The 27,345-nt window shown below is 41.3% G+C and overlaps 1 long non-coding RNA gene across 1 annotated transcript in view; it reads right to left on the bottom strand.

Moving 5' to 3' along the window:
- Positions 1-27,345, bottom strand: part of LOC133559833 (uncharacterized) — a 61,500-nt gene that overhangs the window by 23,033 nt on the left and 11,122 nt on the right. The window lies entirely within an intron of this gene.

The following is a 27,345-nucleotide window of genomic DNA, read 5'->3' as shown; positions in this document are numbered from 1 at the left end:
CGTTACACCCCTATTACAGTGTGTATATAAAATGTTGATGGAAGTGTTTCGATGTTTTTTAAGTGCTTTATTGTTATGTTGTATTGTATATTTGATTGGCTAAATTAGTCTGTACATGTCTTCTTTTTTGATGCCTTAGTGTGGGGGAAGAAGTGATTTTAAAACATGGTTCTTGTGCTACATCTTCTCCCAAAACAGAATTGTTAAACCGATTAAAAAGGACACTAAGTGCTTGCGTGCGAGTGCGCCTGTTTGTGCGTTTCTTCACACACACTTTTCTAAATCACTTTGGATTAAAGCGGACCTCTTAAAGCCATAAAGTAAGCACGGTGGGACAGAATAGTGCTTGCGATTGAATTGTTTGAGCAGTTGGTCTGAGCTCAGCTGTGTTTGACAAGGACTTTCTGTAAAATGAGCGGCAAAAAGCTGCCACACTCAGCCAAGTCGTAAAACTCACAAACTGTTGTCAACACCACTTCAAATTACACTACACAGTATGACACTTGTCCAAAATATGGCGAGACCAGTCCCAAATCATAGAAGGATCTTCCTGGTAAACAGAGATATTGCTATACCACTTCTTATATGCTGGGTATGTAACAATTAACAGTTTTACAGATAAACAGCAGTAAAACTACTGACAGTGAGCATTATGGTTGAAAATTAAAATTAGCGTAAAACCAGGAGTGATAAAAGCACTTTGATAAACTCACGAGCAGTTATTGGCAGTAAAAAGCTACACGTAGCTAAGCTACGTAGCCTAACTACATTTTCCAGTAGCTTGGCTACTTTTTTAACAGGTAGGTTTTCCTGTAGCATGTAATGAGGTAACTGCACTGGCTTCCTATGCACTTTAGATGTGACTTTAAGGTTTTACTACTTACGTATAAAATACTACACGGTCTAGCTCCATCCTATCTTGCCGATTGTATTGTACCATATGTCCCGGCAAGAAATCTGCGTTCAAAGGACTCTGGCTTGTTAGTGATTCCCAAAGCCCAAAAAAAGTCTGCGGGCTATAGAGCGTTTTCCGTTCGGGCTCCAGTACTCTGGAATGCCCTCCCGGTAACAGTTCGAGATGCCACCTCAGTAGAAGCATTTAAGTCTCACCTTAAAACTCATTTGTATACTCTAGCCTTTAAATAGACTCCCTTTTTAGACCAGTTGATCTGCCGTTTCTTTTCTTTTTCTTCTATGTCCCACTCTCCCTTGTGGAGGGGGTCCGGTCCGATCCGGTGGCCATGTACTGCTTGCCTGTGTATCGGCTGGGGACATCTCTGCGATGCTGATCCGCCTCCGCTTGGGATGGTTTCCTGCTGGCTCCGCTGTGAACGGGACTCTCGCTGCTGTGTTGGATCCGCTTTGGACTGGACTCTCGCGACTGTGTTGGATCCATTGTGGATTGAATTTTCACAGTATCATGTTGGACCCGCTCGACATCCATTGCTTTCCTCCTCTCTAAGGTTCTCATAGTCATCATTGTCACCGACGTCCCACTGGGTTATTATTGTCACCGATGTCCCACTGGGTGTGAGTTTTCCTTGCCCTTATGTGGGCCTACCAAGGATGTCATGGTGGTTTGTGCAGCCCTTTGAGACACCAGTGATTTAGGGCTATATAAGTAAACATTGATTGAACTTACATCAAAGCAACAAGCTACCAAGAGAGAAAATTTACTGCGAATTAAGCCTCCAAAAAATATGGAGAAAATACAATGACCTGGATCAATGAGAACATTTATACATACGGAGAAATGGAAAATGATGATTGGTTGGTGTACGTATGATGAGTCACAGCTGGCTAAGGTTAGGGCTAAACATTACTGACGGCCGGAAGGCAGGGTACAGTCTGGACAAGTCGCCACCTTATCACAGGGCCAACACAGATAGACAGAAAACATTCAGACTCACATTCACACTTTAGTGCCAATTTAGTGTTGCCAATCAACCTATCCCCAGGTGCATGTCTTCGGAGGTGGGGGGAAGCCGGAGTACCCGGAGGGAACCCACGCAGTCACGGGGAGAACATGCAAACTCCACACAGAAAGATCCCGAAGCCCTGGAATGAACCCTGGACTATTCAGAACCTTTGCATTGTGAGGCACATGCACTAATCCCTGTCCGACCGTGCTGCCCAACTTGTCTTCCTTCACTTGCTATTTTCACAGTTTTATGTATAAAAATGTTTTAAAAATCGTAAATAGAATCAATTCAATATTCAGGGGGGTCTACAACAGGAAGTGAAGTTGTGCGACGTCAATATTTTGGTCACAATAATTACGATATGAAATGTACATCCCTACTACACGCTAAACTGTGCAGCATATCCTCTGATCTACACCAATAAAAAGGCAATTTCCAAGTTAGACGGCAGGAGCATTGATCCGGCGTCGTGAAATATCGGCGGTGTACCGCAGTCGGCAGAGTCCAGACGATCGAAGTTTGGCACAAGACCAGACGCATCCTTAAGTGTGTTTGTGTTAGAGACGGGGAGTAGCTGCGATGTGTCCCTTTGATACAACAAGGTAATAATCAGTCATTTTGGGATAAATATGTCAAATCGATGAAGATCAAAACATGAAAGTCAAGGTTAAGGTCAGGCAAGTACAGTTGAAAATAAGTGTTGTGATATCCTAAATAAGCTCCACAAGAAGGTGAAAGTGGAATGGACAGAAGACAAGGCAGAGAGCAGAGGGGCTGAGGGAAGACAACACGGTCAAGGTCAGGAGAGATGGAGTTGACACACTCGCATGTCAACTCAATTAAAATAAAGTACAGAAGACAGAAAAAGGACAGTGCACACACAAAGGAGTCAATGAGGGAGAAAACGCTTGGTATTGATTCGAATGTTGGCACAAAAACCAGTAAGATGATCACTTCACTTACAGAGCAGCTTGGAGTGCCTAACAGGTCTCATATTCTATTATCTTTCACCTGTTTCAAATGATGATACTATTCTTAGTAGAGAGTTGAAGTATTATTTCTGAGAAAAGCTAGTGTCTATGAAAGGGAACTAATTCAGCTTTGATGGAGCACAAGTACAACAAGAAAGTTCTTCAAGGGTAGTGGGGTCTCGAGCAGGAGTGTTCAACTAAAGTTTCAAAAGGTCCAGTTAGAGAAAAAGGTACCAAAGGTAACATTGATTAAGTGTGTGATGTACAATTGTACCCTGGTATATACAAGTACTCAAGTTAAAGAGTTTTGGGGCATACTGTCAGGACTCGGACTATGGCGTGGATTGTTTTCCCGGGGTGCAACGCGAATGGAGTGGAAACAGCGATGGCATGAAGGTAAAGACATCTTTATTTTAACACTAAAACTAAAGAACAAACCAAAGGCGCGCACAATGGCGGTACAAAAACTGGGCTATGAAAACAAAAGACTAGCACAAAGGCAATGAACTATAAACATGAAACAAAATCATACACTGTGGCATAAATAACAAGAAAACTTACTGTGACAAGGGTATAAGAAAAGCAGCATGGATATCAAGGTGCGTAGCAAGTGATCGAGGGTGTGAAGGAGGTGATGTTGCTAGGATGAAGAACGGAAACAGAATGGCTTAAATAGCAGTGACATGATTATTGAAAACAGATGAGCTAGTGCCAAAACGTGAGACAGGTGCGTGACAGGTGAAAACTAATGAGTACCGTATTTTTCAGACTATAGTCGCAGTCTTCTCCACAGTCCAGCGGGGGGTGAGACCCGACCAAACCAAAAAAAAAAAAAAATGTATTTTTATTTTTTTATAGTTTGGCCAAGTCTCACCCCCGGCCAAACTACAAAAAAAACGTGACTTATAGTCCGAAAAATGCGGTAGTCATGGTAACAAAAACAAAACAGGAAGTGCAAAACAAAACATGATCCATAGCTGTGACACAAACAAGCTATCTCTTTGTAAATTGTTATGCCTTAGGTAGTAACAAACCAAAAAATTGGGTTTACAAGCCTCCCCACCACTAGTTGGCTTAACGAATGTTACAGTGAACCCCGTAAGCTTTGATCAAAACATGCAGTTTTACTCGCTAAAATTAGCTTATAGCAAGAGTTGGACATATGACTGTTTTTTCAAGCAAAGGAAAAAAGTGAGCATTCAGGACAATGCTGAGAAGAAGTGGGTTGTATTCAATTAATTATAGAAAGAAATCTAGCTAAACTGTTGAAGCAGTTGGAGCGTAGCACTGAACCCGAATGAGTCGATAACACCAGCCAAAGAGGTTGAAATTATATAATATATAACTGGCGGACATACCGTATTTCCTCGTATTGCCAACGGGGCGCTAATTAATTTAAAACCTCTTCTCACTCCTGCGCTTACCAAAGGCATGGGGTAAAAGTAAGCATGCGCTAATTATTTTAAAACCTCTTCTCACTCCGGCACTTACCAAAGGCATGCAGTAAAAATTTGAGTGTGATGTAAGCTTGGACCTTAAATCCTACTGAATAGCTCTTAATCTTCTTCCCTGTATGCGATTTCAAATTACCGGTGTTGAAATCAGCCTCTTCCATTTTGAAAATGATGACAGGGGAAGTGTCACTCGTGACGTCACGAGTTTGACCAGGCGGTAATACTAACCATTGCGCTAATTATTTTGCGAAGCGAGTTTGACCCGGCAGTAATTCAAGGCAGGCGCAAACTATATGCCCTGCGGCAATTCAAGAAAATACGGTATGTACATGTAAATATGAAGAAGCTGCTTATGGTGCGTTTGACAGAGAAGCAGCTAGAAGGAGATACTGTAGAAGTAAACTCTCCAAAGTGAATGTTGTACATTATTATTACATTACTTCAAAACGCTACTGTAGTTGTTAGTACTACATTCTATTGTAATGTTTTTCATAAAATAATTTGTATCTAAAGGTTTGCTTTCATTTTTAATAAACACATGTTGCATGTTAAAATTGTGCTATTTAGGGGGGAGGCCAGCATGGATTTAATTGATTTTAATTCAATTCAATGGTCTATTTTGCAATACATGTTTTTCGAGGTACAAGCAGCGTCACAGAACCAACTAAACCAGTATCCCGAGGTACCACTTCATCTGTTATCAACAACTGACTGTCCAATCAGGATCAATAAAGTGTGACTTTATAAACAGTTGATATTTGTTGTCATAATGAATTATTTTCTACAAAAGGATTTAGATGCTGGAAAGTACCGATGTGTGTAGCTAAAGAGGTTCCTATGGGATGCAACTGGTCAGCGGATTTCCTGGTCCAATCGGTACAAGTACTGTAAAGTATATAATAGCTGCACCTACTAAAATAGAAGCACCACATCAAAACGTGATATACCGTATTTCCTTGAATTGCCGCCGTTGTGACCTGCCCAAGGACACAACGGTAGCGATTTGAATGTCAATAGGTGGGAAGCGTACCTGCAACCTTCAGGTTTCTGGCACGGCCGCTCTACCCACTATGCCATGCCGCCCCCTAATTATTTTGGGAAGCGAGTTTGACCCGGCAGTAATTCAGGGCAGGGGCAGTACATCTTAGAACAGGGGTGCCCACACTTTTTCTGCAGGCGAGCTACTTTTCAATTGACCAACTCGAGGGGATCTACCTCATTTATATATATCATTTATATTTATTTATTTATGAAAGAGACATTTTTGTAAACAAGTTAAATGTGTTTAATGATAATACAAGCATGTGTAACACATATAGATGTCTTTTTTTCACAAAGACAAGAATATAAGTTGGTGTATTACCTGATTCTGATGACTTGCATTGATTGGAATCAGACAGTAATGATGATAACGCCCACATTTTCAAATGGAGGAGAAAAAAAGTTGTCCTTTCTGTACAATACCACATGAAAGTGGTTGGTTTTCGGCATCTAATTCATCCAGCTTCCATACACTTTACAAGAAAAACATTGGCGGCAAATTCCGTAGCTTGCTTGATTGACATTCACGGCACCCGAGGGTCTTGTGAGATGACGCTGGCTGCTGCCAGTTCATTATTATGAAAAAATGACAGAGAGGAAGGCGAGAAACACTTTATTTCAACAGACTTTTGCGCCGTCCCTTCCGTCAAAACTCTAAAGGCCGACTGCACATTTCCTATTTTCACAATAAAAGCCCTGCTTCATGCTGCCTGCGCTAACAAAATAAGAGTCTCGGAAAGCTGGCGTGCACAAGTGATGTGCACGCCAGCTTTCTGAGGGATCGCTTGTGCACGCCAGTTTTCCGAGACTCTGTATTTAGTTAGCGCAGGCAGCATGAAGCAGGGCTTTTATTGTGAAGATAGGAAATGTGCAGTCTGCCTTTAGAGTTTTGACGGAAGGTACGGCGCGAGAGTCTGTTGCAATAAAAAGTGTTTCTCGCCTTCTTCTCGGTCATATTTTCATAATAATGATCTTGCAGCAGCTAGCGTCATCTCACAAGACCCTCCGGTACCGTGAATGTCATTTAAGTGACATCTTCGTGAAGATTGATGATCACTAATTTTTAGGTCTATTTTTTTTAAAAGCCTGGCTGGAGATCGACTGACACACCCCCCGCGGTCGACTGGTAGCTCGCGATCGACGTAATGGACACCCCTGTCTTAGAAGGACAGCCCCAGACTGGAGCAACTGATCAGGCGGGCCGGTTCTACAATCGGAATGAAACTGGACTCACTGGTGACGGTGGCAGAGAAGAGGACTGTGGACAAACTAGTGAGCATCCTGGATGATGCCAGTCACCCTCTGCATACAGTTATCAGTAGCCAGAGGAGCCTGTTCAGTGCTAGACTGCTTCATCCCAAGTGCAGGACTAATAGACTCAAAAACTCCTTTGTCCCACACGCTATTAAACTGTACAACTCCTCTCTGGGGGGGTACTTGGATGACAGGGGATGCAAAACAATAACAGTGCAACACGTTTGTCATAACATGCTCACTACTGCCTAGTTTCTCTTGTTATATTCTTATTTTACTTTTATATTTTTATTCCCATTGTTGCTTTTTATTTTTATTCTTACTGTAATAATTCTCTATTTTGTTTCCATTTAAACCCCCATTTTTTACTTTTTTAAATTGATCTCAACTCTGTACACTGCTGCTGGAATTTTAATTTTCCTGAAGGAATCAATAAAGTACTATCTATCTATCTATTTATCTATAAGCCCTGCGGCAATTCAAGGAAATACGGTATTTGAATAATTGAGCTTGATTGAGGGGTTGCCCACATCTGCAGTCCCCTCCAAGGTTTTTCATTGTATCCCATTGCGTTGAGTTTTTTCTTGCCCTGATGTGGGACCTGAGCCGAGGATGTCGTTGTGGCTTGTGCAGCCCTTTGAGACACTTGTGATTTAAGGCTATATAAATAAACTTTGATTGATTGATAGATAAAATAGATATTTATTAGTTATTTAGCCTTTTGTGTGCTTAATTGTTTATTTTGGTCACAAATATATGGAATATGTTAAAAAATATATATAAATACAGTAAGTACAGTCCTGGTCTGTGTAGGACGGCCTCTGGGTGAGGACTCGGACCGCAGTCCAACAGTTAGTGAGTCCTGGTCTAAATTCCTCATGCAAATTTGTTTTGTCTTCTTTGCACATTAAATTTTAGCTATTGTGGTGTTTGGAATAACACTCTGCACAGACACTTTGTGTGAACACTTTGGTGTCACTCTTAACTAAGACAACGTGCATCAGCCTGCAGCCAAATGGCCCGCGCCCTGCTCACTGCTTCCTGCCCTGGACAGTTCACTCGAAGGGGAGACACACAAACACACACACACTGTACAAACGCTGTCACAGGAAGTTGTGCTAAAAGTGCAGCAGACACATGCCGACTCAGCGGACTTAAGAGCATTAAGGGCAGTTGAGAGACGAGTGAGGACAGGGAAAAAACAAAAACTTGGCGAGCTAACGGTAAACAAATCAAACAACCTTGAGCTTGACTTTTCTGTAAACAACAACGAGGACAAATAAAATGATGTCCAATAGGATACAACCACGTCCCAATTTCCCTAACCTGGAGCAGCGCACACCAGACGATGATCACTCGTCATTGATTTGTGTGTCCGACACATAGTGTGTACACACAAATGAGGAGGATCAATGCCGGGCACCGACAAGGTGGGAAATATCGAGTGCTAGCGGCCTCTGATCCCACCGGAAGAACGGGGTGGGAGAGCAAGAAGCGAAGCAGAAGGGTGGAAGAGCGCCGGCCTGGCAAAAGGTATCAGGTAGGAGAGCCATGATGGGAAAAGGAGGAGACAGGGGAGGGAAAAGGTCTCGCAGGCGAAAGTGTTGGCGGAAGTGGGAGTGGCACTGCGCCTGTACTGTATATTCTCTCTCTCGCTTATCCACTCCAGCGCAGAAAAATGCTGTATTTATGCCCATAAAAATAGCATGTAAACCAAATGTAGTAGAGAATCATATCAAAAAATGTACAAATAATTACACAGATTCTGGGAACAAGCTACAAACATTTGTTCCAATTTTTCTTATTTACAAATTTCTAAAAAAAAAATAACAGTAAATGCTCCAATTAACATCTCTACTTAACTGGCACATTTCCAGTGCTGTTTCTCCCTGAGGTGCAAGTAGACAACTGAGTCTTGACCTGAACCTGCACCTCAAGGAGAAACAGCACTCCTGTGAGGACAAAAATGCACTGGGGGAATTAGGCAAGCCATCTACGTCAAGGATGAACAATCATCCCTGAACAGAGGAGGTGGTCTGCGACACCACCTATCTTCCAATTCAACACTGTCCTTTTGGCCACTCCTAAAAGACTCTACAATTTGGCTTTCAACAAATATGAGTCAGAATTTTTCAGTCACCGATGCTCATTTTGTGTCAATGTTTATTATTTATTAGGGCTGCGAATCTTTGGGTGTCCCATGATTCAATTCAATATCAATTCTTGGGGTCGCGATTCGATTATATATCGATTTTTTTTCGATTGAACGCGATTCTCGATTCCAAAACGATATTTTTCCGTTTCAAAACGATTTTGTATTCATTCAATACATAGGATTTGAGCAGGATCTACCCCAGTCTGCTGACATGCTAGCAGAGCAGTAGATTTTTTTTTAAAAAGCTTTTATAATTGTAAAGGACAATGTTTTATCAGCTGATTGCAATAATGTAAATTTGTTTTAACTATTAAACAAACCAAAAATATGACTTATTTTATCGTTGTGAAAACATTGGACACAGTGTGTTGTCAAGCTTATGAGATGCGATGCAAGAGTAAGCCACTGTGACACTATTGTTCTTTTTTTTATTTTTATAAATGTCTAATGATAATGTCAATGAGTGATTTTTAATCACTGCTATGATGAAATTATAACTAATATTGATACTGTTGTTGATAATATTCATTTTTGTTTCACTAATTTTCTGTTTGTTCTGTGTTGTGTTTGTGTTTCCTCTCAATTGCTCTGTTTATTGCAGTTCTGAGTGTTGCTGGGTCAGGTTTGGATTTGGAATTGGATTGCATTGTTATGGTATTGCTGTGTATTGGTTTGTTGGATTGAAAAAAAAAACAAAAAAACAATTCAAAATAACATTTAAAAAAAAGAGAATCGATTATGAATTAAACATGAGAATCGCGATTGGTATTCGAATCCATTTTTTCCCACACCCCTATTATTTATGCTACTGCTAATATGGGTGATTCCATACTACTGACTGATTTTAGGCTGGTAGCGGTCGTTCTACAGCGATCGTTTTGTCACACTAAACCCACGTGCTAACAAGGGGAAATTCCATTTTGGCAATGAGAGAAGAGTTCCTGTTTTGCGTCTCAACAATTGTTTTTTGGGGGGCTGTGGGGTTCACTACAATAGGGCGGAACCATCCTTGCTTTGGCACTCGGTTCTTGAGTTGGAGGATAAAAAAGTTGAGGTTTTGGCACCAGCAGCAGAAACTAGACCTGACTAAATCTACAAGCATGAACTAATGAAACTTACGTGGATGTAAGAACGCGATTCTCACATTGACTGTCAACACTTCAATACTGGTCAAGAAAGCCCGGCAAAAACTCAACTTCCTTCATGCTTTGCTGGGAACCAACTTGAGGAGAAACTGCAAGTATCTTTTTTATTGGGCCACCATAGAGCCAATGCTGATGTACTGTTTGACTTTGTGGTTTGCTGCCTGCTCTGCAGACAGAAAGACCCTGCAGAGGGTGACCAGAGGAGAAGATTATCAGTCGCCCTCTGCCCTCTCTAGAGGACATTACTCGATCTTCGGCAGAGCAAAGAAAATCCTGGCAGACAGCTCTCACCCTGGTCAGCACTTGTTTAACCTGCGGCCATCAGGGAAGACATTTTGACCGCACAAGCAGGACAAACAAAGTTAAAAACAGTTACTACCCATAGGCAATGAGGAAATTGACTCTGTCCAGATAGTTTAAACTTTTTTCCACTGTTGCACTGCTGAATCTATATTTTTATCTTTAACATGTAATTTATTGTTTGTTTTGTTTTTTAACTGCAACTATCAGGTAAGCCACCTGTATTTTTGTCCTGCTCTCATGTTTGATGACAATTAAGCATTCTAGTCTATTCTAGGCAAAACGTCTTCTAAGACAAACTGAACAATCCAGTTGCGATCGATTGAATGCCAAAAGAATACAATGACCAATGTTGCCCAGTTTTTCGAGTGGAAAAAAAATTATGTAGTAACATAATAATTTAGCAATCCATGCATTAAGTTTACATGCTTTCCAGTAAAATAAAGCCCACAAAAGGACGCATCACATATTATTTTAACACTGGCATTCAAACTATAGTGTTACCAGCTGTCAAGTTATCATTAAGTTACCAATGAAGATGTTACAGACGTGGCTAAATTTAGGCCCTAAGCAGCATTTCATTTTGAAGCCCCTCCACAAACTACTTGCATACCAAAAAAAAAGTTCTGTTGAAAAAAAAATAAATAAAAATCACACTTTTATTTGGCAAACGATTTAACTCAAAATGTAATTACATTTTATTTATCCATCCATCCATCCATTTTCTACCGCTTGTTCCCTTTTGGGGTCGCGGGGGGCGCTGGCGCCTATCTTTTTGGACTAAATCCAATTAATGAGGGAAAAAAATATTTTTATTTTTATTTTGTGTAAATAACAAATTTAACATAATTAAAACAACTCAGCAAAACTTCTTCCCACAACTCCCACCATGGATCTAAACCAATATGTTTTTCTTTAAAGACCAGTGCATTAAGGCTAAGCGCCACAAGGGACAGTGTAAATGCTATAAAAAAATGTGCTATTACTCTGACACTTAGTCCTCTGCCGAGCGCGTCTGTTTACGGCCAACCGCTGGCTGGGGGCTTCATGAGAGTCCGGTGTTGTGTGGACCTCGGCCACCCGGTCCTCGATTGCTGAATCTGGTTGTCGGGACATAGAACGTAACCTTTATGGCGGGAAAGGAGCCTGAGCTTGTGCATGAGGTTGAAAGATACCTTGTAGATATACAGTGGGGCAAAAAAGTATTTAGTCGGCCACCGATTGTGCAAGTTCTCCCACTTAAAATGATGACAGAGGTCTGTAATTTTCATCATAGGTACACTTCAACTGTGAGAGAAAGAATGTGAAAAAAAATCCAGGAATTCACATTGCAGGAATTTGAAATAATTTATTTGTAAATTATGGTGGAAAAAAAGTATTTGGTCATTCATTCAAAGCTTTCACTGATGGAAGGAGGTTTTGGCTCAAAATCTCACGATACATGGCCCCATTCATTCTTTCCTTAACACGGATCAATCGTCCTGTCCCCTTAGCAGAAAAACAGCCCCAAAGGATGATGTTTCCACCCCCATGCTTCACAGTACGTATGGTGTTTTTGGGATGCAACTCAGTATTCTTCTTCCTCCAAACACGACGAGTTGAGTTTATACCAAAAAGTTCTATTTTGGTTTCATCTGACCACATGACATGACCCAATCCTCTGCTGTATCATCCATGTATCCATTGTGATATAAACTCAACTCGTCGTGTTTGGAGGAAGAAGAATAATGAGTTGCATCCCAAGAACACCATAGCTACTGTGAAGCATGGGGGTGGAAACATCATGCTTTGGGGCTATTTTTCTGCTAAGGAGACAGGACGATTGATCCATGTTAATGAAAGAATGAATGGGGCCATGTATCGTGAGATTTTGAGCCAAAACCTCCTTCCATCAGCGAGAGCTTTGAATGGTTGACCAAATACGTATTTTCCACCATAATTTACAAATAAATTCTTTAAAATTCCAAAAATGTGAATTCTTTGATTTTTTTTTTCACATTCTGTCTCTCACAGTTGAAGTGTACCTATGATGAAAATTACAGACCTTTGTCATCATTTTAAGTGGGAGAACTTGCACAATCTGTGGCTGACTAAATACGTTTTTGTCCCACCGTAGTAGATCTCACCTCAATGCAACTCCTTGAAAGGGTTGGACTTCCTCTATGCTGGAGTAATGGGCTACAAGCAGGTCTGGGCTTATTATTAGCTTCACGGCTTGGCGCCTGTGTGTTGAAGTCATCGCCGGTGAACAAGAGGGTTATTTCACAGCGCCTTTGGGTCGGGGGGCGGGCCCTGACTGTGGTTTGTGCATATGCATCAAATGGCAGTTCAGAGTACCCGGTCTTCTGGGGGACTCTGGAGGGAGTGCTGCAGGGCGTCCCTCTCAGGGTCTCCATCGTTCTACTGGGTGACTTCAATGCCAATAATGGCAGCAAAAACTGGAGGGGCGTGATTGAGAGGAACGGACTACCCGATCTGAATCAGAGTGTGTTGTTATTGGACTCCTGTGCTAGCCACAGTATGTCCATAACAAACACCATATTAACACTTTGTGTGTCCTGGTGCCACGTGCACTTGTGGGCACACTTAAGTCGCAGGTCGATGTTTGACTTCGTAGTCGTTTCATCAGGCATGCAACCACATGTCTTGGACACTCGGTTGAAGAGAGAACAAATATGGCGGCAGACACAACAATAAATCATGAAATGCAATCTTACCCGAGCAAAAACAATGCATGATTTGCCTGAGAGTCTTAATTGAAATTTCCTTGACTTAGCCATACACAAAGAAATTGTAGACCTCCATGCTTTTTCATCTGTTTTGTCAAGTAGAATGATGTCTGGAGCACAAAAGTTCGATATATCTGGGAATGCGAACAACGCGTAATCCTTGATATCACTCAACAAGTTTTTTTTATTTCTATAAAGTATAGGGATCTATTCCATTGCAGTTTCCGTTGCTTTTTTTGTTCAGATCTGCTTTTTGCAGAAATATTTAAGACTTTTGTAGTCTGCGCTGCTTGCTGCACAATAGCTATCTTGGCTTGGTTGACCACCGCAGTTTTCCCACAAAGAAGTCACATCACGGAATACAAGCAATCTAAAATGAAATTCTTGTTTTAAGTTTGTGAAATATAGCCTCTCTCTAGCTGCTTCATATTAACGCCCTGTACTCTTCTGCTTCAGCTTAAGTCAGTCCAGAATTTCAAAAAACACCCGCATATTTGTGCAGCCTCTGAGCTTTGCCCAACACCCCCAACTCCCCGGCACATTTTGGCACATGAGCGTAGTTTTCGCCAAACAATTGTCCAATACACTGGTTCTCAAACATTTTTCAACGAATACCAACTCAGAAAACACTTGGCTCTCAAAGTACCACCACAATGACCAACATTAAACCAACCTACTCAGTGGCCTAGTGGTTAGAGTGTACGCCCTGAGATCGGTAGGTTATGAGTTTAAACATACCAAAGACTATAAAAAAAAATGGGACCCATTGCCTCCCTGCTTGACACTCAGCATCAAGGGTTGGAATTGGGGGTTAAATCACCATAAATGATTCCCGGGCGCGGCACCGCTGCTGCCCATTGCTCCCCTCTTCTCCCAGGGGGTGATCAAGGGGACGGGTCAAATGCGGAGGACCAATTTCAACACACCTAGTGTGGGCGTGGGACAATCAGTGGTACTTTAAAGGACGGGTCAAATGCGGAGGACCAATTTCAACACACCTAGTGTGGGCGTGGGACAATCAGTGGTACTTTAAAGGACGGGTCAAATGCGGAGGACCAATTTCAACACACCTAGTGTGGGCGTGGGACAATCAGTGGTACTTTAAATTAAAATAACGTACCACAGCAGGCCTAAGTATTCATTAAAAACTAGGCAGACATGTTATTTAAGAGGTATAGTTAATATTGTAAAGTGACATTACACACAATTTGAACAGTACGACTGTGTTTAGTTTGCGTACCCTAGATGGACCGGCATACCACTACAGTTTGAGAAATGCTGGTCTAATCCAAACTCATGTTTGGTTCTTATGTAGATGAAGCAGGAACAACAACATGTAACAACTCTATATTGCTCAAGCAGCACATTTGTCGTCCTCCCGCGCAGCTTAGACCTACTTCCTGTTCCTGTCCACAGCGATTAGCATTTTTATTTCGGTTAAGGCAATTATGAACATAATGTCATTTGCAATGATGATCTAGCAAAGTGGCTGCATTGACATGACAGAGATGTTGATGTGTGATGATAATCTCTAATCGTCTCTCATTTACCAACCAAAATGGTGGTATTTCTTTCTGTAATTATTAATAAATATCACTATCATTAGTTATAATTCATTAAAACAGTACAGTAATTTCACATTGAACTCTGAGTATGTGCTTTTACTGCCATCTTTTGTCTACTTTTATGTACTGTATGTGTGGTATAAAACAAGCAAAACAGTATTTGTTCTCCATTTTGTGTTGAAATCCTGTGCCGTTTTTGGTCAGGGTTACAAACGCTTGAAACATTGACAACAAATTCATAAAATTAAAAAAACAATGCAATATTATTGGAAAAAAAAAATGTTTAAATACAAATTTTGCAGAAAAATGTAGCCAATATAGGCCGCAACTATCACAAAAAAAGCTTTCAAATTCCTTGTTGGACTGAATAATGTACAGTCATTTAAAAAGGTATATGCTATGTCATTTAAAGGCCTACTGAAACCCACTAATACCGACCGCGCAGTCTGATAGTTTATATATCAATGATGAAATATTAACATTGCAACACATGCCAATACGGCCTTTTTAGTTTACTAAATTGCAATTTTAAATTTTGCGCAAAGTATCCGGTATGATGACGCGTGCGCGTTACGTCTCGGATTGTAGCGGACATTTTTTTGCTATAAGTAGTTTGCTCTAATCGCATAATTACACAGTATTCTGGACAACTGTGTTGCTGAATCTTTTGCAATTTGTTCAATTAGTAATGGAGAAGTCAACGAAGAAAGATGGAGGTTGGAAACAGTGTATTGCGGCTGCCTTTAGCAACACAAACACAGCCGGTGTTTCCTTGTTTACATTCCTGAAGGTGAAGCTTTAGTATGGAACAGAGCGGTCAAGCGAACATAGTTCCTGACCACATGTCAACCGGCAGGTTCGGTGAGAAAATTGTGGTAATAAGTCTGCTCTTATCGTAGACATGAGCGGAGCTTGCGTCCACCTGCAGCTGCGGACTCTCTTACCTCCTCCCACAGGAGACACTGGCAGTCACCACACCCGTGGCCACAACCCTCCGACTTTCAGGTACCATATAATCTCACTAAAACAATAGTAACACAATAAGCAGATAAGGGATTTTCCAGAATTATCCTAGTAAATGTGTCTAATAACATCTGAATCGCTCCCACCGCCCTCGCCTTTTTTTTTCCTCTAGTCCTTCACTCTCACTATCCTCATCCACGAATCTTTCATCCTCGCTCAAATTAATGGGGAAATCGTCGCTTTTTTGGTCCGAATCGCTCTCGCTGCTGGTGGCTATGATTGTAAACAATGTGAGGATGTGAGGAGCTCCACAACACGTGACGTCACGCGCACATACAGGCAAGGCTTTTTTATTAGCGACCAAAAGTTGCGAACTTTATCGTCTATGTTCTCTACTAAATGCTTTCAGCAAAAATATGGCAATATTGCGAAATGATCAAGTATGACACATAGAATGGACCTGCTATCCCCGTTTAAGTAAGAAAATCTCATTTCAGTAGGCCTTTAAGTACTAATTGCATTGTATGTTTGTAAAAACTATATTATGTGCCTCCTACATTATATTGTATAGAAATAGTATAATAGTATGACGATTATTTTAACAAAGTGTGGAGTAACCCTTTGATGGATGGTTCTATTGTAATTCAGGCACGCTGTTCAGTGCATTCCGCCGCATCTTCACTGGCAATGCACAGTATCTATACTAGAATGCTTACCCGCTAAGATGCTGCAATGCAGACTATCCCCCCCCAAGAATCTCTCTCCTCCTCCCTGCAGGAAGGCATTAAAAATGGACGTGTTGATGTAGCAGAACCTCCTCTACGTTGTGACCTGTGCAAACGACAATGATATCCGACATCCTACTTGTAAAGCTTTGACCACAACTTGTAGCAAGTTGTTCAGCGAGTTGCATCAATTATATTCTATGATATTACAGTATATGTGGTTCCAACTACAGTTGTGTGCACACCGCATGCATTTAATATTTGCCCTTGTGAAAGTAAATATGAGTGTGTGTGTCTTGGATTAAGAGCCAAGCGGCGAGAGAGTACAAGAGGGATGAAAACAAACGTCTCCAACCCTGTGATGATGACGGGTGCGCGTCTGTCAGAGTGAATTTATTTATCGGGGTAAAATTAGCATGGAAATGATTCCTGTGACAGAATCTCTGACAGCATGCATCTAAAATGTTTGCGTTTACAGAACTCAAGGAAGAATAGGTTAAGAGACTCAAATGAAATAGTATGTTTGTAATAAAACACATATTCCTTCATGCAAGTAGGTTGATTTACTTGCATTTCAGTGTCCATAAAGATGCCTGACTGTAAATGACGAGTCAGACACCAAGGAGCTATACATCAATTACATAGGCAAGGATATTTGGGTAAATGTACATCATAACCCCTCATTACCAAGATGAACAATCTATTACATGGCTTTTGACAAGCTTGAACCCCGGGAAAAAGGATCAATGCAATCCTCTGGACCTCCTCCAAGGATGACTGCATTGATGAGAATGTTTCGCCATCACTTCAGCGCGCAGTGTTATCATAAATGGCAACCTCATTAAACGCCTCTCCGCGGAAAGCGATGTACGCCGAGGGGGATGCATCATCCTGCCCATTATCCAGTTGACTGCTATTGACGGAATCCCACCAGATACCACCTTGGACGAGATGCCCAGTCAGATAACGGAGATTATGATGACAACGTCGTAAAATCCTGGAGGGACGGAATAATTCTTATTTTGTTTGACTGGTTAAAATCCTGTGCTTTTTGGGTTCATAGTTGCTTAAAACACAGATTCATTTATAAAATCACAGGTGGATGTTATGTTATTGGAAAAAACAAGAATTAAAATATTGCAACTTTTGCCGCAACTTTTTAAAAAATTTGCTGCGACAATATCAAAAAAAGACCCCAAAATCCTGAAGGAACTATTACATTAACTTGTGTCCTCGCAGGTTGTCAGCATGCTAGCATTGTCATGATTGCTGTTTCACGGGAAGCCCCCAAGGCAGACTTAAACAACAGGGGCTTATCTATAAAAGTTGCTGCGCACAAAAAGTGTACATACGTAACTTTCACCGTAGACCAGGGGTCGGCAACCTTTACCACTCGAAGAGCCATTTAGACCCGTTCCACAAAATAAAGAAAATAATGGGAGCCACAAGACTCTTGAAATTTATAATGAAATAACACTGTAGAGAGTTTTTTTTTTTTTTTTTTGCTTTATGCTATGTATAAACCAGGGGTCTCAGACACGCAGCCCACAATTAAACATGAAGATTTGATGTCAGAGGTTGATTGGCAACACTAAATTGGCCCTAGTGTGTGAATGTGAGTGTGAATGTTGTCTGTCTATCTGTGTTGGCCCTGCGATGAGGTGGCGACTTGTCCAGGGTGTACCCCTCCTACCGCCCGAATGCAGCTTAGATAGGCTCCAGCATCCCCCGCAACCCCAAAGGGAATAAGCGGTAGAAATGGATGCATGGATGGATTTGATGTCAGTGCAGCCATTGAGTTTTATATGAATGACAATTAGCATCACGCATGCAATTCCTCCTGATTTGTCGGGGCTACATAGTGACTATTTCCGCGGACGTCTGCTGAGTAGTACCCAAACATCAAAAATAAGGGCGTGCTACAATGGCAATGTCTTTAGTGCCCTCCACAAATTGTACAAACAGCTTACCAGTCAGGTCACACACATATGCGACTGCAAGGCATTCTTGTTCAACAGCCATACAGGTCACACTGAAGGTGCCAGTTTAAACAACTTTAACAGTGTTACATGCGCCACACTGTGAACCCACACCATACAAGAATGACAAATAAATTTCGGGAAAACATCCGCACTGTAACACAACATACACACAACATAAGAAATACCCAGAATACAATGCAACCCTGACTCATCCAGGCTACATTATACACCCCGCTAGCACCAACCCCGCCTGCCCCCTCCTGCGTCGGTTGAGGTGGGCGGGGTTGGGGGGGCGGGGTTTGGTGCTAGCGGGGTGTATAATGTAGCCTGGAAGAGTCAGGGTTGCATGGGATTCTGGGTATTTGCTATGTTGTGTTTATGTTGTGTTACAGTGCGGATGTGTTCCCGAAAGGTGTTAGTCATTCTTGTTTGGTGTGGGTTCACAGTGTGGCACATATTAGTAAGAGTGTTAAAGTTGTTTATATCACAACCCTCAGTGTAACCTGCATTGCTGTTGAACAAGTATGCATTGCAATCAATTGAAGATTTTATTAGAGGTTTCACGCAATACGTGACCGTCTGGCACGCACATAGAGTTGTGTAACAGCGGGCACAGCTACATGTATTTGACGATGTTATGGGTATTGCCATCACGGCCCGCCCTTATTGTTGCTGTCCAAGTGAAAATCACAGTATGCAAACGTCAGACGTTTTAAGGGAAAGGTACTGAGGTCAGAAATCTCTCGGGAAGATCGGCAAGTTTACAGATTAGCCACACCAGAGCGATCAAAGAGCCGCGGGTTGCCGACCCCTGCCGTAGACGTTTGTATTTATAGAAAAAGTTGGATGCGGAAAAGAGTGAATATTGCGACGCACCCTTTCGACCATGTGTGGAGCTCAGGCAAAGTTATTCTTACACATGAATCAATGACACCCGATGGTGTCACCACAAAATAAAGCTTACACAATTAGGGATGGGCAATATGGCCTAAAACTTATATTGCGATATATTGCAGCTTCCTGGGAGAACGATATGTATCATCATATATTACTCTGCAATGTAAATAAATGATAATAGAACAATTTTCAAAACAGGTTAAAAAAGGTTTTGGTGCACAATTTACTGCAGGTGTAATTTGTTATGAAAAAATTGCAAGTGTGCGCAGCATGCTTTCATAAATCAGAATTTTTATGGCATATGTACATTTTGAGGTTTGTGCTTACACAATGTTTCACATTGGAACCCACGCTTACTTCTATAAATAAAGCATAAGGTTAGAGGTTAGAAACAGGTGGCAATTATATTTTGTAGTTTTTGATTAAATATATTAAACAGCTTTTTATGTCTTAACCTACACTGTGGTGTAATAAAAAAAATGAAAAATAGGGCTGGTATCTAAAATTGGTGTAATTCCTCCTCTGAGTGCAAGTGCTCCTACAGCAGGAATAAAAATTCTGTATTCTTACAAAATCAGGCAAGACACCAACGCACTTGGTAATTTTTTTATCGTCATTAAAGACATGGTTATGTCCTTTTCTTGTGGAGCTGTTTAAAAACACAAAATGTTTTTTAAAAAAACAATAAATTAAAAGAAATTACAGTTACTGTACAGTCATGGTATTAAATACTTGAAAATTAGCTGTCTATGGTACATCTGTTAAAAATGAAAAATTATATCTCCATCTAACCGTAATTAATTTTGACTTAACTATGAAAAACTGTGATGGATTGCGATTAAATGTTTTAATCGTTTGACAGCCCTATTAAAAATATATGAAAGTTAAAGGCCTACTGAAACCCACTACTACCGACCACGCAGTCTGTGTCTAGTTTAATAAATTGCAATTTTAAATTTCGCGCGAAGTATCCTGTTGAAAACGTCGCGGTATGATGACGCTTATGATGAAGCGTGCGCATGACGTCACAGATTATAGCGGACATTTTGTTCCAGCCCCGATCCCAGCTGTAAGTCGTCTGCTTTAATCGCATAATTACACAGTATTCTGGACATCCGTGTTGCTGAATCTTTTGCAATTTGTTCAACTAATATTGGAGACGTCAAAGAAGAAAGATGTAGGTGGAAGGCGGTGTATTGCGGCCACCTTTAGCAACACAAACACAGCCGGTGTTTCCTTGTTTACATTCCCGAAAGGTGACGGTGAAGCCTTACCATGGAACAGAGCGGTCAAGTGAACATGGTTCCCCTACCACATGTCAACCGACAGGTTTCGGTGAGAACATGGTGTTAATAAGTCGGCTCTTACCGTAGACATGAGCGACGAGCTTGCGTCGTTCCTCCTGCACCTGTCAAAGAGGCAGCTGCGACTCTCTTGCCTCCTCCCACCGGCCGCCCCTCACCGTTGGATGCTTCCAACGTTGTTGGAGGGGGAAAAAAAAAAAATCTCAGCCCGGCCCGACCGGCTGCCTTCGCCTCATCGAGAAACGGGGCTTCCCTCTGAGACACTGGCGGTCACCACACCCGTTGCCACACCCCTCCGACTTTCAAGCTGTACAGGTACGACCATATAATCTCACTAAAACACTAGTAACACAATAAACAGATTAGGGATTTTCCAGAATTATCCTAGTAAATTTGTCTAATAAAATCTGAATTGCTCTGCCGTCTATTTTTTTGTGGTTGTTTTTTTTCTAGTCCTTCACTTTCACTTTCGTCATCCACGAATCTTTCATCCTCGCTCAAATTAATGGGGAAATCGTTGCTTTCTCGGTCCAAATCGCTCTCGCTGCTGGTGGCCATGATTGTAAACAATATGAGGATGTGAGAAGCTCCACAACCCGTGACGTCACGCGCACATCGTCTGCTACTTCCGGTACAGGCAAGGCTTTTTTATTAGCGACCAAAAGTTGCGAACTTTATCGTCGATGTTCTCTACTAAATCCTTTCAGCAAAAATATGTCAATATCGCGAAATGATCAAGTATGACACATAGAATGGACCTGCTATCCCCGTTTGAATAAGAAAATCTCATTTCAGTAGGCCTTTAAATCTTCTGTGCGATGCAGAAGCAAAGGTTTGGACACCCCCGCTTTGCCAGTAGTGGAGTTACCGAAGAACCAACAGATAGTACAAAGAGTAAGTTGTCGGCACTATGACATAAAGACAACATGCTGCCCATCGATGACAGGAATCTTGAGCAAAGGGAACATCACTGCCTTTATGTTACGGGTAAAAAGCAAATGGGACATCACAGAGTAATACATGTTTTATCAAGACAGGAAGACATGACTAAGTACGATAGAGCATAGACAGAGAGTAAAGTACTGAAGGAAGGAAGATTGCAGAAGTAGGGAGAGCAGCAGCTGTCAGAGTGAAATCCACACATTTCACCAAGCTGGAGAAATTACATGCCCATTTTCTAAAAAGGGGGTGGGTGTTTTAGGTATCATTCATAATTTATTCCCAGCAGCCATGATGTGGCAAGCAAAGAAATATATTAGAGCAGAGTCAGAAAGATATGCTGTCACACACCAATAGAGATACCTCAGTCACCGCAATGAGTTTGCAATAACTGCTGTCAAATCATTTTTGGACCCGAGTAACTTTTTCTTCTCGTTTGGCTCCAAGCGCACAATGCCCATTATGATCATTTCCAGAATATGATGTTAGAGATAGCGCATTGAGGCAGAGGAATTCAAAAGACGAGGAATCCAGATATCAGTGGCAGAGCAAAGCCAAAGATTAATTTGAGATGTGGATCGTTTTTACTTATTTCATCAAATTGCTTGATGAGATAGTCTCCTGCTTTGTGTGAGGTATTCAAATGCACCCCTTTACTATTCCAGAGCTCTTATGCTATTTTGATAATTAATTTAATGAAATATTTATCTCTCAGCTTCTTTGGCTGCATAATACATAGTCTATCGCTGTGTCCGATGTCATAGTCGGTATCCTCCAAAGGACACAGCCCACGCGGTCAATGGAGGTCATGCCTTCCGCAGCCATGACCAGCATTGACGCAGGAACTTTTACAGATCCATCCATCCATCCATTTTCTACCGCTTATTCCCTTTCGGGGTCGCGGGGGGCGCTGGCGCCTATCTCAGCTACAATCGGGCGGAAGGCGGGGTACACCCTGGACAAGTCGCCACCTCATCGCAGGGCCAACACAGATAGACAGACAACATTCACACTCACATTCACACACTAGGGCCAATTTAGTGTTGCCAATCAACCTATCCCCAGGTGCATGTCTTTGGAAGTGGGAGGAAGCCGGAGTACCCGGAGGGAACCCACGCATTCACGGGGAGAACATGCAAACTCCACACAGAAAGATCCCGAGCCTGGATTTGAACCCAGGACTGCAGGACCTTCGTATTGTGAGGCAGACGCACTAACCCCTCTGCCACCGTGAAACGTCCGATGTAAATAAAGGTCCACCAGAATCCTTTTATTTCGCATTCGCCACTATGTACTTGGTAAATTTACCCAGGAAACTTTGAGATCCGGGCTCTGCTGTCGAATGCTGATTGGTCAAACACAGTTGGGCCCCTTTTCAAAACGTTCTATTTGCACACAAAATCTGCCATTATGGTATGCGGGGACAACTACTTTATTTCATATTTTTTCTGTATTTTTATTATAAGTTACTTGACAAAGTAAAAAAAGGAACAATAGAAACTTTTGGGTAGTAGGTATTTTTTTTGTGGCGCCAATGTGCTAAAGAACGCTGATTAGTGGAATTATCTTGCTGTGTTTTTCTCAGCTGTAGACTTAAAAATAGTATGCAGTTTAATGCTGTTTATTAATTTTTTACAAGCTGTTTGCGAATCTACGAAAAGTGGACGGACGCTTTTAAACGTGTTTACGGAGAAATATAAAGTATTCAGAAAGACTTTGAAGCAGCGACTTCAGCTGCTTACAAGACTCTGCGTTTGGAAAATCAATCAATCAATGTTTATTAATATATAGCCCTTAATAACAAGTGTCTCAGAGGGCTGCACAAGCCACAACGACATTCCCGGTACAGAGCCCACGTAAGGGCAAGGAAATACTCACCCCAGTGGGACGTCGGTGACAATGACTATGAGAAACCTTGGAGAGGACCGCATATGTGGGCAACCCCCCCTCTGGGGGAGACCAAAAGCAATGGATGTCGAGCGCTGTTTGCTGATAAATGCGAAATAGAGGATGCAGTAAACAAGTGGAACAAAGGTAAAGCCCATTAAATAGTCACTATTCAGTTTGTTACATGCTGTGACAGTAGTCAACGACACTTCATTTGTAGTTATTGGCCTAAGCTAATGCTAACAGGCAAACTCTAAATCTGATATGTTCATGTTGTCATTGTAAGATAAACGCTGTCATTTATTCTTTGTGTATTATTTACAGCAGAAATGGACCACAAGGGCTCCACTGACCCTCATGAATTCATCATTTGTAGAGGGAAGTGCTTTTTGACAGTGTTGGAAGTAGACACTGAATTTGGACGTAAAAGTACACTTTGGGCCTGATCCTCAAGATCCAAATAAGTGCTAGATAGCGTAGGCTTAATTAGCGTGTTGCAAGGGATCTACTAAGACTGCGTGTGCAATTGATATCAAACTCAAAAGCGGTGAAGACTGCCATATTTAGATACGGTTTTTGCGTGTACATTCATGATATAATATGCTCAAATGGTCCAAACTGTGCCATTTGATATGTTATGTGTTATGCTATGTTTATGTTTGTTATATATATTAGACAAATATAATATGAACGACCTTTCCTATGTGATATAGAAGTGTGATCTACAGACGTTTGTATGAAACAGAACCTAGTCGTAGCCCACTGAAAGTGCATTATGGCAGTGGTTCTCAACCTTTTTTCAGTGATGTACCCCCTGTGAACATTTTTTAATTCAAGTATCCCCTAATCAGAGCAAAGCATTTTTGGTGGGAAAAAAAAGAGAAAGACCAGTTGATCTGCCGTTTCTTTTCTTTTTCTTCTATGTCCCACTCTCCTTGGTGGAGGGAGTCCGGTCCGATCCGGTGGCCATGTACTGCTCGCCTGTGTATCGGCTGGGGACATCTCTGCGCTGCTGATCAGCCTCCTCTTGGAATGGTTTCCTGCTGGCTCCGCTGTGAACGGGACTCTCGCTGCTGTGTTGGATCCGCTCTGGACTGGACTCTCGTGACTGTGTTGGATCCATTATGGATTGAACTTTCACAGTATCATGTTCTCATAGTCATCATTGTCACCGACGTCCCACTGGGTCATTATTGTCACCGATGTCCCACTGGGTGTGAGTTTTCCTTGCCCTTATGTGGGCCTACCGAGGATGTCGTAGTGGTTTGTGCAGCCCTTTGAGACACTAGTGATTTAGGGCTATATAAGTAAACATTGATTGATTGATTGATTGATAAAATACAGCACTATGTCATCAGTTTCTGATTTATTAAATTGTATAACAGTGCAAAATATTGATCAATTGTAGAGGTCTTTCTTGAACTATTTGGAAAAAAAAAAGATATAAAGATAACTAAAAAACTTGTTGGAAAATAAGTGATTTAATTATAAAGATTTCTACACGTAGAAATCAACTTAAAATGCACTCTTTTGGGATTGTAATACAGATCCATCTGGAATCATGAACCTAATTCTAAACATTTCATTACAAAAAAATAAATCCTTAGCATCAATATTTATGGAACATGTCCACAAAAAATCTAGCTGTCAAAACTGAATATTGAATTGTTGCATTTCTTTTTACAGTTTATGAACTTACATTCATATTTTGTTGAAGTATTAGTCAATAAATATATTTATAAAGGATTTTTAAATTGTTGCTATTTTTAGAGTATTTTAAAAAAATGTCACGTACCCCTTGGCATACCTTCAAGTACCCCCAGGGGTACGCGTATCCCCATTTGAGAACCACTGCCACTATGGGATGTGCCGATGTCTTGATGGTGCATTTGGAATGATTAAGATACAAGAAAATACAAATTTTTTTCCTAATAGGAGATGTATTAATAATGTATTTCCTACATGAAAAAAAGAATGACATTAAAAATGCCTGCAGACGGTAAATTGAATCAATAGAATTGGTTGATGAGGTGGCGACTTGTCCAGGGTATACCCTGCCTTCCGCCCGATTGTAGCTGAGATAGGCGCCAGCGCCCCCCGCGACCCCGAAAGGGAATAAGCGGTAGAAAATGGATGGATGGATGGTTTAATCCATGCTCTAAAGTCATCAAGAAGTAACTAAATGACATGGCTGGACGGACGATATGCCTACCATTTTTAAATGTATTTTTATATTTGACATAGGGCTGGACGATATATCGATATACACGATATATCGCGGGTTTGTCTCTGTACGATATAGAAAATGACTTTATCGTGATATTCGAGTATACGTTCTCACACAGTTGCTTTTAGCTGCGGGCATTACACTACAGGCTCTTCACTCTCTTTCCTGTCTCTCTTTCTCACAGACAAGCAGGCGCACAAACTTACACACGTGATATACTGTCATGTCATACGTCACATACGTATACGCCCTCGCCCAGCAGACTGGGTAACGTTAGCTGTGATGCTAACGTAGCCGTACAAGTGGAAATACGAGAGAAAGAAGGTGCGGATCTGGTAACAAATGAAGGAAAACTTAATTCCCAATAAAAACAGCAGGGAGTCCATCATCTGGCGGTGGTTCGGCTTCAAGTGGGAATATGTCGAACAGACAACCATAATTTGTCAAGTGTGGGACAAAAGCGTTGCTATGAAAAGTAGCATTACTGCTAATATGTAGCATCATTTGAAAAGTCACTCGCTAGAGAATGAAGAGAATTTCATAACGTCCGTATTAACCTACCACATAGTGAACGACGAATACTATTTGATTTCCTATTATGCGGCTCATTTTTATTTGACACTTAAAATGTCTCTGACAATCTTGCACTTTCTGTTTTGGAAATGACATGAATGTTTGTGCCACTGCTTAATGACTTTAATAAATACACTTTTGGTCAATTGACTTAGTTGTGATTTCCCTCTCTGCATGAAAGTTTAAAAGTAGCATATATGAATGCAGTATGAAGAAGAATGTTTTTGGGGCGGCATGGCGTAGTGGGTAGAGCGGCCGTGCCAGAAACCTCTGGGTTGCAGGTTCGCTTCCCACCTATTGACATCCAAATCGCTGCCGTTGTGTCCTTGGGCAGGACACTTTACCCTTTGCCCCCGGTGCCGCTCACACTGGTGAATGAATGAAGGTGGTGGTCGGAGGGGCCGTAGGCGCAAACTGGAAACCACACTTCCGTCAGTCTACCCCGGGGCAGCTGTGGCTACAGATGTAGGTTACCACCACCAGGTGTGAATGAATAATGGGTTCCCACTTCTCTGTGAGCGCTTTGAGTATCTAACAATAGAAAAGCGCGATATAAATCTAATCCATTATTATTATTATTATTATTATTAATGTAGACACATAGAATCATCATACTGCTGTGATCATATGCATCAAGTGTTCATTCAAGGTCAAGGCAAACAATCGTTATATATATATCGTAAATCGCGATATGGCCTAAATATATCGAGATATTAAAAAAAGGCCATATCGCCCAGCCCTAATTTGACATTAAAATATGTTGACATGAACCCAGACAGCATATCCTCTCTCCATCATTTGTCTCTGCTTTCTTACAGCTATGTGTGCGTAACTGTGCCAACTTGCATATATATTTCAAACGTGCAAGACGTAACAGACAAAACAGTGGCCTGTTTCAAGTTTGATAAATCACATTGTGAGCGCTAAATGATTTACAATTGCATTTCCTCCTCTTAGTATTGGAGGTGTTCTGATAATCTGCATTTGCATGAAGACAAAAACGCTAAATAGATTGTGTTCTCTATTTTGCTCTTTTAAGAGACGCAAACCTCGACACACAAGCTTGGTAGATTAGCTCTGCCTGTGCTATTAAGTTTGAACTTTTTAATACACACACACACGTTTAGTATATCCAGCCCTTTGTTTCTAAATCATATATTTTTATGTCGTATTGCTTTGCAGTTCATTTATTACACTTAAGTAAAATAAATTAGTACTAATATAGTCAGTTTATTTACATGGGATCAATATACAAATATAATGTACCACTTCCCCATACACCAGCAGCCTGATTTCAATAAACTACCCTGAA

This window comes from Nerophis ophidion, linkage group LG10 (assembly GCF_033978795.1).
Source record: "Nerophis ophidion isolate RoL-2023_Sa linkage group LG10, RoL_Noph_v1.0, whole genome shotgun sequence".
NCBI lineage: Eukaryota > Metazoa > Chordata > Actinopteri > Syngnathiformes > Syngnathidae > Nerophis > Nerophis ophidion.
The sequence above is the reverse complement of the archived record's forward strand: the minus strand, read 5'-3'. Positions and strand labels throughout refer to the sequence as shown.